Source organism: Muntiacus reevesi, chromosome 4, assembly GCF_963930625.1.
Source record: "Muntiacus reevesi chromosome 4, mMunRee1.1, whole genome shotgun sequence".
NCBI lineage: Eukaryota > Metazoa > Chordata > Mammalia > Artiodactyla > Cervidae > Muntiacus > Muntiacus reevesi.
The window spans coordinates 35,712,636-35,725,789 of NC_089252.1; positions in this window are offsets into that span (position 1 = coordinate 35,712,636).

The following is a 13,154-nucleotide window of genomic DNA, read 5'->3' on the forward strand; positions in this document are numbered from 1 at the left end:
GAGGGCTGCTGTGAGGTCTTCAAGACCAAGCAATTTGAGAAATAGAGAAAAATCTTAAAAAAGGAACAGCAATCCATTTAAAAAAAAGTTTCCCAGTGTTATTCAACACTTACCTGCTCTTACACGTGTTGTATTGGTATTTTATCTGCTTAAAATCGATGCGTTTACATGCTGTTCAACATTTGTGCTTTCTAGCTTGGTGTGGCAGGCAGATCTGGTCACTTGCCATCACTTAATTTTTCTAGACTTTTCACCATCTTTAAAAAGAGCAGTTCTACTCTAAAGGTCTAGTTCACACGAAGTGCTTTGTAGTTCATAGTGTCTAGTGCTCACTGCCCATGGGGCTTCCCAGGTGGCTCAGTGGTAAAGAATCCGCCCTGCTATTCAGGTGACGCAGCAGACTTGGATTGGATTGCTGGGTCAGGAAGATCCCCCTGAAGGAGGAAATGGCAACCTGCTCCAGTATTCTTGCCTGGAAAAATGCCATGGACAGAGGAGCCTGGCGGGCTACACTCCACGGAGTCACAAAGAGTCGGACACAAGAGACTGAGGACTCAGACACCGCCCATGAGGTAAGCAGGGCAAGTAAGATTCCTGCTTTTTTATGAGAGCTAAAGTACCCGAAAGCCGAAGCAACAGTCCAAGGTCCCACACAAGAACAAGAATCCACAGCTGGCTCCTTTTTCTACTTCCAAGTTCAACGTCACATGCAGTGTCAAAACCAGAATCACCATGTGGGGGAAGTACTGGGATCATTTTGATTGTCAATAAACCAACACTTACCAGTCACTGGTACGTGCCAGGCACTTCTAAATTGGGGGAAACTAGGAGGGCGGGACAGACAAGGACACTGCACTTGGACTTTCCTGGTAGTACAGTGGATAAGAATCCGCCTGCCAATGCAGGGGACCCAAGTTCAATTCCTGATCTGGGAAGATCCCACATGCGGCAGAGCAACCTAAGCCCTGGAGTCAAAACTACTGAGCCTGCGTGCTGCAATGACAAGCTGGAGAGCCTAGGGCCTGTGCCCCTCAACAAGAGAAGCCTCCGCAAGGAGAAGCCCTCCCACTGCAAGGAAAGTAGCCCCCTCTCACCACAACTAGAGAAAGTCCATGCAAAGCAATGAAGACCCAGCACAACCAAAAATAAATTAAAATTTTTAAACCTATATAGGTGTATTAAAAAAAGAATGTTGCCCTCCTGTGCCTTAGTTTTCTTGTGAGAGGCGAGATCAGGAAGGCATGTCTACATCCTGTGGGAAGCAGAACTGAGGACCTCTGAGATGGTACCTATGGGTTACTGGAAAGACAAGAAGGGGGTGCCCACGTGGAGATCAGGGCAGAGCTGACCAACCACAGAGGATGCTCCCTCCAAGGCGGGAGCACTGGGAGAGCTCAAGGAAGGACATACAGATGGTATTTGCTGCAGCATCTAAGTGCAGAATCACAGGGCTTTGGGCAGGGAAGAAATGTGAATTATGTTTGAAAAACTCAGCCTGGCTTCTGTGTGTAGGATGGAGGGCAGGAGGAGCAGAAGGAAGGCATCCAGTTAGGAGGCTGTCAACGATGGTCCAGGCAAGACAAGAGGGTGGCTCGAACTCCGCAGATGGTCGAGGAGGTGGCTCTCCTCTGACCTCTTTACTCCACTCCAGCCCTGCCTTGTCACCAGCTCTCTGGCCTCGTTTTAACTACATTTATTCCTTTGCTCTGCTTAAAGGCAGATTTGAGAAGACTGGGAGATTGAAAAAAGTTTTCAAGATTAGAAACAACAAAAACTATTTCCTGAGTACCTTATGTTGACCTGACATATCCCATTCTGTTTCATCCATAGTGGTTATAAAGAGAATAGTGGAATCTAGCACGTTCTATAAGGCACCAAAGCTAGGACCTTGTTCCTCTCTGGTTCAAGAAATATTAGTGATGATAGGGCAAAATCTATTATAATATCTTTCCTGTTTTTGAAAACAACTCAGTAATGATCTCTGCAATTGGCAGTTGATGCCTTGGCCATCACAGTTGGAATGATTGTGTGTTTGTAATCAGGTAGTTCAAACGATACTGAATGCTCTGTAACAGGCATGTTAGACTACTGGCCTTTGAGGCAGGTTTTTAAAATATTATTATTATCCTTATTCTGGGCTTCCCTGGTGGCTCAGACTGTAAAGAATCTACCTGCAATGCAAAAGACTCGGATTCAGTCCCTGGGTTGGAAAGATCCCTGGAGAAGGGAATGACCAAACACTCCAATATTCTGGTATTCTACAGATAAAACACCGAGGTGCAGAGAAGTAGCTTTCCAAGGTTACACAAGTGGGAAGCACTGAGACCATAATTTGAGTCCAGTCAATCTAGCCCCAGAATCTGCCCTTCAGGAAAATAACTGGAGTTAACACCACTAGATTCTTAACCATCGTAGAGGAGTTGTAAGAGCTTTCATTATTGCATTTGATCCTCAAAACTCTAGGAGGTGGATAAGGTAGGCATTTTACAAGTGAGCACACTGAGTTACAGAAGTTACCCCACTTGCTCAACTTTATGTAAGTAGCATCTGAGCAATGACTAACTTTTAAGTTTTGAGTAAGGCAGGGTGCTTCTCATTAAACCTATAATTTCCTAATTCAATAATTAATACTTATAGCCTAATCAACATCTTTTTCTCATTTGTCAATAAGTATATACTATATATCATATACATGGAAGTCATTTTATTTACAAAATTGAAATTATGCGTAATTATACCTTTAATGGGGCTTCCCCGGTGGCTCAGTGATAAAGCATCCACCTGCAGTGAAGGAGATGCAGAATACATGGGTTTGATTCCTGGGTCAGGAAGATCCCCTGAAGGAGGAAATGGCAACCCACTCCAGTATTCTTGCCTGGAGAATGCCATGGACAGAGGAGCCTGGCGGTCTACAGTCCATACGGTCACAAAGAGTCAGACATGACTGAAGCAATTTAGCAAGCACACATAAAAGATAAAAAAGCACATTCTTTGGAATATAAATATATGACTACTGAAAAATCTGGTGTGAATAGTATGTCATCTGGGAACTATGAATGAGGATAAAAAAGGTTTATCACATACTGAAATTTTGAGAAAAGATTTCTTGGACAGAAAAACATCAAAGACCTCAAATTGCACATATTGATCATTGTACGTTATAATCTCAGGTGAATCTTTCTTAGAGCAGGCAATATTGTCACATGCACTTTTAGGGACAATAACCAGAAGGGTCGCTAGATGGCACTAGTATTCTTAGTGCTGTAATAACCTGTTCTTTCATGAATTTGAGAGTGACAAAACATGAATAAAATACGTAGAGAGCATTAGTCCCAATAATGCTGTAACTTTGTCAAAATTGTTTCTCAAAGGGAAAGAATTGATGACAAAATCTATTGCAATTCGTACTTATTTCATGAACCCCAAAATTCAGAGAGCAATCTCTCTCGGGGAGTCCTTTTTACAAAGCAGCATTCCTTCATTCATTCATTCACTTACAAATATTTATTGAGTGTTTAGAAAGTGACAGGATCTCAGTGAAGTTCTGGTTATTTTCACACTGAAGTAATGACTTTTGTTGAAAGTAACATCGTGGACTTTACACTAGTAAGAGCTGACTCCTCTACTTACTGGGTCATCTTGAGTGAAAGTGAAAGTGAAGTCTCAGTTGTGTCCGAATCTTTGCAACCCCATGGACTCTAGCTTACCAGTCTCCTCTGTCCATGGGATTTTCCAGGCAAGAGTACTGGGGTGGGTTACCGTTTCCTTCTCCAGGGGATCTCCCCAACCCAGGGATCGAACCCATAGCAGACAGGCACTTTACCATCTGAGCCACCAGAAAAGCCCAGGCCATCTTGAGTAGAAGTAAATTACTATTATTATCACTCCTAATTTTAAGATGAGAAGACTAAAGCACAGAAACAGTGACTGTATGAAAATACTTCATACAACCATGCTCTGTATGTGAATACTATTACTACCCAAAGAATGTCAGGAACTATTTCTAGTAGTAGTAACATTTACATAATAGAATATTAAGTTCAGTTCAGTCGCTCGGTCATGTCTGACTCTTTGTGACCCCATGGACTGCAGCACGCCAGGCTACCCTGTCCATCACCAACTCCCGGAGTTTACTGAAACTCATGTCCATTGAGTTGGTGATGCCATCCAACCATCTCATCTTCTCTTGTTCCTTTCTCCTCCCTCCTTCAGTCTTTCCCAGCATCAATGAGTCAGTTCTTTGCATCAGGTGGCCAGAATATTGGAGCTTCAGCTTCAGTATACAATACAATAAACCATACAACAAATGTGTGTCAAGAGCTGCCTCATCACAAGTGACCATGAGACAGTTTCTTAGTGTAACTATTCCCTGCCTCAACATATGTCTTTGAAACATCATCAGAATCAAAATGAAGCAGACAGATCCGAAATGTTTTGGCAGAAGGATGCTGAAAGTATGTGTGGGGTGTATGAGAATGGGTGTGTTTATATATAAAACGTTGTTTCAATGCATCTTGCAGGAAGCCCACCTCATCTTTTACCAGCTCCACTTCTGCAGTTGGTTTTGCTCCCAGCGCACAGTACTTCCTTTCAGATGCTCATTCTGAATGAACATGATGACAATGCTTATTTCCTCCCAGACGTTGCTAACCAGCACAGCAAAAAAATCCGAATACTTTCTTCACATTTTGTAATAATAGAAGTATAAATGACGATGGCTTATTTAGGAAGTTGCGCTCTTTGTACTCTACTCAAGTTACCTTTTTGCATGTGATCTGTTTATTCAGTTCTTCTTTTTGGAAGTGGGTGTTACATATGAGTGTCATGGGTGATACAGCGATTCTGATTCTGTTCACACAAAGTGTTATACTGACCAGCCCTTTGGATGCAAGTATTAAAGGTTGGGTTTCTCCCTTTACTGGAGTCCCACACACAGCTCTGCTGTCTGTCTATGCTGGTGCTACGCAGCTGATTATCTAATAGCTCGCTGAGGACGTTAAAGATGGTTTCTAGAAACTGTCTGCTCTGACAATGACACTTGGGTCTCATTGCTTGCCTTCCTGCCAGCCAATCACGTAGCTAAGAGCTCAAGCAAACACATGACAACAAACAAAAAACCCCCTCGATTTTAAAAGTTGTTTTGAAAATACACAAGATTTCTGGGGCTTTCCTGGTGGCACAGTGGATGAGAATCTGCCTGCCAGTGCAGGGTACATGAGTTCAATCCCTGGTCCTGGAAGCTTCCACATACCTTGGAGCACTTAAGCCTGCATGCAGCACTAAGGAAAGACTCCATGTGCTGCAAATGAGACACGACACAGCCAAAGAAATAAATAAATATTTTAAAAAGCAAAAAAAAAAAAAAAAAATCAGTCTCAAACAATCACAGTGGCAAATTTCAATCTGACTCTGAGAAACTTCCCAAGCAAGATAGATTTGTGTCTCACTCTTGCTCTACCTTCATTTCAGGTCTTTTTTTTTTTTTTTTTAATGTTACATTTTAAGTTTTATTTATTTATTTTTTGGCCATGCCAAGAGGCACGCAGGATCTTAGTTCCCTGACTTGGGATGGAACTTGCACCCCCTGCAGTGGAAGCATGGATTCTTAGCCGCTGAACGACCAAGGAAATCCCCCCTCATTTCAGGTCTTAGTTCCAATTCTAAGTGTTTGCAGCAGTCTCTTTCTTGAACTATATCATATTTGTGCAACTTTTTTCCCTACTTTGTCTGTGAGCCCAGCTATTTACCCTGGGCAAATAGTCAAAAGACAAAAAGAGTCTACAGCCCCAACCTCTTTATAGAACATCAACCCAACTAGAGCAGGAACCTTCCTTTATCTAACAGGCTAGTTATGCAGAGCAGGCAGTCCGTGAACAGCTGTTGAAGAGTTGATCCGAAGCAAATCCATTGTATACTCCTCAGGGAGATGAGGAAGGCAAGTCGTTGCCAGCCCACCATGGTCACGACGGGAAGATATACACATCCAAGCTGGCTCTTCAAGCCAACGAGATTGGCTGAGAGCTGAGTGAATACAGTGAAATGGAAGGTACATGGAGGCAATCAAATTATTACAAAGAAGAAACAGTCAAGGTTGCTTTAAAGACATGAAAAATAAGCATTTCTACACCCTCCACAATCATGGGGATTGAACAGTTAGTATTCTTGCTCATCTTTTCTCTTCAGTGTAGATTTGTCTTTTTATGTGTGTGGTTTTTGCTGTGATTTTCTTCATTTTTACCACCTTTGTTCCAGATGCCTGTCACCTTCAGCAATTTGCTGCCTTGCTTGAATATTTCAAAACAGACCTCAATTTTGAAACTCCTCTGTGGCACATTTTTATTTGAAAAGAATGTTTGATTTAGAAAATACAAAGTCAGTGCCCTACTTTCTGTGCGTCGGGGCTAAACAGGAAGTAGGCAACAAAACAGGTTACCTCCTGACTAGTGAATGAGACACTGACCACAACCGTTTGCTTAGCTGCCCTGCTAAGGCTGGGAAAGTCGTTGGGCAAACAGAACAGATTGGTCACACTGCCTTCAAGCCCACCATCAGAAAGATTCCCGAAGAGTTCATGAAATAAGCTGAGATAAAATTAAAGTGCCTGAATCACAAGGTTTATTGAATACATTTGTTTGTTTAAAGTATTTATTTATTTGTCTGTGCTGGATCTTAGTTGTAGCATGTGGAATCTACTTCCTGGACCAGGGATCGAACCCAGGGACCCCTGCATTGGGTGGTCCATTAGCCACTGGACCACCAGGGAAGTCCCTGAATAAATTTAAAACACACAGGAATAAACACAGGGTAAGACAGACTTCCCTAGTGGTCCAGTGGTTAAGATTTCACTCTCCCAATTCAGGCACCCGGGTTCAATCCCTGGTCAGGGAACCAAGATCCCACATACCGCAACTAAGACCTGATGTGGCCAAAATAACTAAATAAATATTGATGAAGGATGCTGTCCCCATGAGGATAGGCTGAAAGTTGGGTGAAAGAGCCACAGCTCATTTTCTCTCTGTCTCTCTCTCATCTTCATTTCCTGCTGCCGGTATGATCACAAGGTCCAGAGCCGAGGGTGAACAAGGGCACTTAGCCTCTGGAGAAGTAAATGGCAGCCCACTCCGGCATTCTTGCCTGGGATATCTCATGGACAGAGGAGCCTGGTGGGCTACTGTCCACAGGGTTGCAAAAGAGTTGGACATGACTTAACCACTAAACAACAACAAGGGGGCTCAGCAGGCTGAAGTTATCTGGAGCCAGCACATGCTTACTCGTTCCAAGAGATGAAAGGATGAGTATCTTGGCACACCTGAAACTCACCAATAACTTGCTGAGGAGCTATGATTTATCAGTGAGTTCGGCAGAGGTCACACAGCATAAAGATGATATATGATCTGTGCTGTATTCATATTGTAGGTTTGACTGGTTGTTCCATTCTTTCCTGTCCACAAGTAGCACTCTGGTTTGTTCCATTCTTTTTGTCTATATTTATCAGACATATGTGGCTTCCCTGGTGGCTCAGAAAGTAAAAAATCTGGCTTCAATAAAGGAGACTTGAGTTCGATCCCTGGGTCTGGAAGATCCCCTGGAGAAGGGAATGGCAACCCACTCCGGTATTCTTGCCTGGAGAATCCCATGGACAGAGGACACCGGTGGGCTACAGTCCATGGGGTCACAAAGAGTGGGACCCAACTGAAGCGACTAACACTTTCACTTTCACTTCATCACACATATGCTCTGTTTAACTTAACAGATTTCTGACTTAGCACATTTGCTATCTTTCCTCAACATGTTTTACAAGTTTCATCTGTTATTCTGCTTGTGTGTATCACTAGTTATTTTCAGAAGAATTGAAGATCTCAAATAATATGGCACAATCACATTATAGAAGTGACAGTAGCTACCATTTAAAGTTTAGGCCCAATATATATCAATTTGTTGTTGTTGTTGTTGTTTAGTTAATAAGTCATGTCCTCCTCTTTGCTACTCTGTGGACTGTACCCTACCAGGCTTCTTTGTGCATTGCATTTTCCAGGCAAGAATACTGGAATGGGTGGCCATTTCCTCCTCCAGGGATATTCCTGACCTAGGGATCAAAACCGTGTCTCCTGCATTGGCAGGTGGGTTCTTTACCACTGAACCACCAATGGCACTCAAGGAAAAATACGTTTTAGGGAAAAGAGGGAATAGATCCAGTAGTTGTAAAGTTCTAGGACATACCAACATGACATGGAAGATGGCCTAGATTAGGCAGAAGAGAAGAAAAGCAGCTACAAGACTTACTTGGGTAAAAGTAAGGGCCCTTGCACAGGGGAATGAGGTGAGGGGAGGCTGAGTGATAAAAGTGGGGCCAGAGGTTGTGAAGATCAATTGCACATAGCCATTCTCAAAAGCCAGTCCAAAACCCCAGAAGCACACAGGACCTTGCTAAAAATATTTTCCCATTCTGACTCATCCAATCAGAATCCCTGGAGAAAGAGCCTTGGAATATGCTTGCCAGACACCTCTGGAGACTCTGATGTAGAAGGGTCTAGAAACCACTGAACTATATCAGATAATACACTGGATATATATATATTTTTAACCATCTTTCTTTCTTAACTATTTAAACTTTTTAAAATTTACTTTTGACTGCCCTGGGTCTTCATTGGTGCATATGGGTTTCTCTAGTTGCAGTGAGTGGGGGTTACTCTCCTTTGTGGTTCTCGGGCTTCTGTTGTTGCAGAGCACAGACTCTAGGCACAGAGGCTTCAGTAGTTGCACTACTTGGGCTCAGCAGTTGTGGCATACGGGCTTGGTTGCTCTGCGGCATGTGGGATCTCCCCAGACCAGGGATCGAACCCATGTCCCCTGAATTGGCAGGCAGCTTCTTATCCACTGTACCACCAGGGAAGCCCCTTAACCATCTTTCTTGCCACCAAGTGCTCATCAACTGACTGCTAGGTAGCCCAGGATAGAATATCACCTAGTCCTTTCATTCTTGGTGGGCCTGTGGTCATCTGGATATGTGCTATTTCATTTAATGGCTGAGATATTAAAGCCCAGTAGTGAAGCACCTGGACGAATTTAACCTCTGGGGAAGAGTGTGGTGACACCGTTCATATACCAATAATGTTGGATTTTCAGATTAATTAGATGACCACAGAGTTGCCAGGCTCCCAAGGAGTTGGACCTTGGACAAGAAAAATGGAATAAAACTTGATGGTTATTTACAAGTTTCGCTACTCTCTTTTCAGCCAGACTTCACCAAAAGAGGAAAAAGTAAAGACAGAGGAAACTTCAGGCACAATGGTGAAAGCTTGCTGGGCCATCATGACCCTCGAGTTTGACCTTCCTGTCTTCTTGGTCCAACTAACTGTCTTGTGAAACTCTAGCTGGCAGTAACTTGGCTTGGTTGTCAACGCTGTCCTTAAATGGGCTAAGTCATTCAGAGGGCAAACGTGGACTTTCAAGGATCCGAGGGAACTGCCTTGTTGGAATGTTCCCATTATTTCCTCTTTTCGTCTGTACATACCCAACCACACACCCTGCTTCATCTTCTGCCGCTAAGATTTCTGTTCCTCTTTCTTTGGCCCGGACATTCACCACTTTCTCCAGATCCTACTTGTTTCTTTCCTTTTATCACATCTGTCCCTCATTCTAGTTCAGCCTGCTTCTGATCACGTGTTTCTTGGCATTCCCAAGCATTTCCAGAAACAGTATAGTGCTTCTACTGCATTAGAACCTTGAGGTTACAGGAGGAATTGAATTGAGGATGTTGATGTTTTTTCAATACAGTTACTCTTCAGTTCACGGGTCCAGTAACACCAGTGAATTTTAAAAGCTGAACAAGTTTTACAGATGCTCTGAAAAGTACTGTTACCTCCTTGGGCCCAAATGACATTTGGTCAGAAATGGAACACCAGCTTTGGTCAATATGCTAAGGTAATAACATGTAAGGAGGTGAGTTTGGTGCCACTTGTAAGTTATTCATCTACCCACTTCCTTACGCACTGGGAAATCATAGAGTACATTCTGTTGCCAATTTGAAATGTTTTGAATTATTCACTTCATCCTTTCTCATTGGGTCACATATCCGGAGTGAGGGGAAGGATTCAAATCAGACTCCTTAGGCTAGGCTCGACTCTTAAAAACCACTACTGTACCATTTTCGACAAACTTGTAAACCTCTTTAAGCCTCATTTTTATCCTCTGTAAAATGGGGATAATATTAGTACTGACTTCATAGGGATGTTGTGATCACTGATTATTATAATCCATGGTAAGCACCTAACACAGTGTCTGGCTCATGATAAGTACTCAAGACACTTCAGTCACTAATATTTCTCCAAGTTTTGTTGATAAATATTCTGCCTCATAACACAAAACTATCGTGAATTATAAAGGAACTTTTGGTAAAAATGTGTTGTTATGAATATGATCACTCTGATAAGAGAAGACTAAAGACAGAATCAATGAACTGAATTAAACTATTCATGACTTTTGATATAATTTAGTCCAATATGTTCCTTATTTATGACTCTTGTAGCCTTTTGAACATAGGTTGCGATCATAGATTGATCTTGCAGTGACTGCCCAGTGCCAAAAAACAGACTAAGTCATAATTATCCTGACAGAACTGCCACCTATGATCATGACAAAGGAATTTCGTAAGGTCTGCTAATTTTAATCTTCTACTTTAAAAAAGGTGTCACAACAGCAGGTATTTGTTTGATACAAAACGTCAAACTCTGATCCTATGTATACCAAATCATTCAGTGAGGAAACTTTAATAACATTAAAGTTTAATAACTTTAAAGGATTTTTAACTTTAATAAAATGCACAAGATAAAAGATTCAGAGTAAATAAGGATGTAAAAGCAGAAGGAAAATTTCCCTACTCCCGCCCGCCTCCTTTCCACTCCCAGAGGGAATTAGGCTGACAATTGTTTATCTTTCTGAAAATGTTTTGTAACTTGTATTCTGGTCTATATTCCGGAAGCTCTGTAGTTCAGCTCAGCCTCAGCGTTCTGCCAAATTCTGCTGTCTGGCTTTATCTTTGGCCTGTGGGAGATTGGAGAGTAAAGCGCCGACTTACTGCCAACCCTGGCATGCCTAGTCCTGTGCTTGCACAATTATCAGCTACAGCAGGGGGTCTGCAACTTCCCACCTTGAAGCCAAACCTAGCTTCTTTTCTGCTTTTGCAAATAAAGTTTTATTGCAACCCATGACACTCGTCTGTTCAGGTAATTATCTATAGCTACTTTCAAACTAGGAGGCATAGTTGTGTAGTTGAAATCGAAATTGGCCTGAGAAGCCTAAAATACTTCCTGTCTGGCCTTTTATGGAAAATGTTTGCCATCTCTGATTCAACTATCACCATAGCTACTCAGCATAAGACCATCTATCCACACAAGGTGTCTTTTTTTTAAACTAATTAATTAGTTAATTAATTTTGCTGTGCCAAGTCTTAGCTGTGGCATGTGAACTGTTAGTTGGAGCATGTGGGATCTAGTTCCCTGACCAGGGATTAAACCTGGGCCCCTTGCATCGGTTGCTCAGAGTCTTAGCCACTGGACCACCAGAGAAGCCACTCAACACAAGTCATTGATTGTCATCATATGAACAATCACTTTTAAACATAGGAGTCATCTTAGATGTAATTTATTATTTTTGTTTGCTTGTTTCTTTTCTTTTTTTTTGTATATAATTTAGAGGAAACTATCACCCCAAGTGTTTTATGTGCAAATTCTTTCAGTTAAAGTTTATATTTATCATTGCAAAAGAAAAATGTTGAAATAACTTGTGTAAAAGCTGTTAGGATTGTGAATAAAAGCCATCATTTAGAATTTCAAATAGTTAAGTAAATGAAACAATAGATCACCAGTGCAAATATTAAGACCGAGTTTGATAACTTTAGGAAAGATTAAAAAGTCCTTTTTGAAGTCAACAGATGTTTATTTAAAAACTAAGTATTAATACAAGGACAGCAATGGAGATTAGAGAGAATTAAAATTCTAGGATCTGAAAAGTTGTTTCCTATAGCTCAAATGGTAAAGAGACTTCTATGTAGCTCAAACGGTAAAGAATCTGCCTGCAACGAGGAAGACCAGGATTTAATCCCTGGGTCAGAAGATCCTCTGGAGAAGAGAATAGCAACCCACTCCTGTATTCTTGCCTGGAGGATCCCATAGACAGAGGAGCCTGGCGGGCTATAGTCCGTGGGGTTGCAAAAAGTTGGACATGACCGAGCAACTAACACACTAACACAGGTAGAGTTGTTTGAAGTGAATGAGCAAAATATCCCTTAAGGATTTTAGTTATTTGTCATTTAATTCCAACTGGGCCATGATCATTTCAAAGAAAAAAGAAATTGTTTAGGAATTCCTTCACATCTTCTCAACATGAATCAAATGCAGAATGTCAGCTTTGTTATCAGTTTAGACTTTCCAGAGAAGGAAAACTCCAGGACTTCCCTGGTGATCCAGTGGCTGAGAATCTGCTGGCCAGTGCAGGGGACATAGTTCCATCCCTGGTCTGGAACATCCCACTTGCTGTGGGGCAACTAAGCTGGTGCACCACTAAATACTGAAGTTTGAGAGCTCTAGGGCCTGTGCCGAAACAAAAGAAACCACCACGGTAAGAAGCCCACACACCACAGTGAAGAGTAGCCCCCGCTCGCCACAACTAGAGGAAGCTCATGTGCAGCAATGAAGACCCAGTGCAGCTATAAATAAATTAAAAAAATTTTAAAGGAAGAAAAACTCCCAAATCACGTATAACAATATATATACACACATAAGAAAGAGTATATAGAAGTACACTTTTAGTGTACAGAAATACAGTGTATAGACATACAGAGAAAAAGGATTGGCCGCAAACTTTGTTCTCATTCTTCTAACTTCAAAAGGGCAGGCTCCGTGGATGAAACCCGAGACCATTATGCTCAGAGAAGTAAGCCAGTCATAAAAGGACCAATACTGTAGCGTTTCATTTATATGAAGTCCCCAGAGTAGACAAATTCATACAAATGGGAAGGAGAATGGTGGTTGCCAGGAGCTGTGGGGAAAGAGGATTGGGATATTAGTGTTTAATGGGTACAGAATTTCAGTTTTACAAGATGATAAAAGTTCTGGAGATGGATGGGGGTGAAGGTTGCACAACCATATGAATGT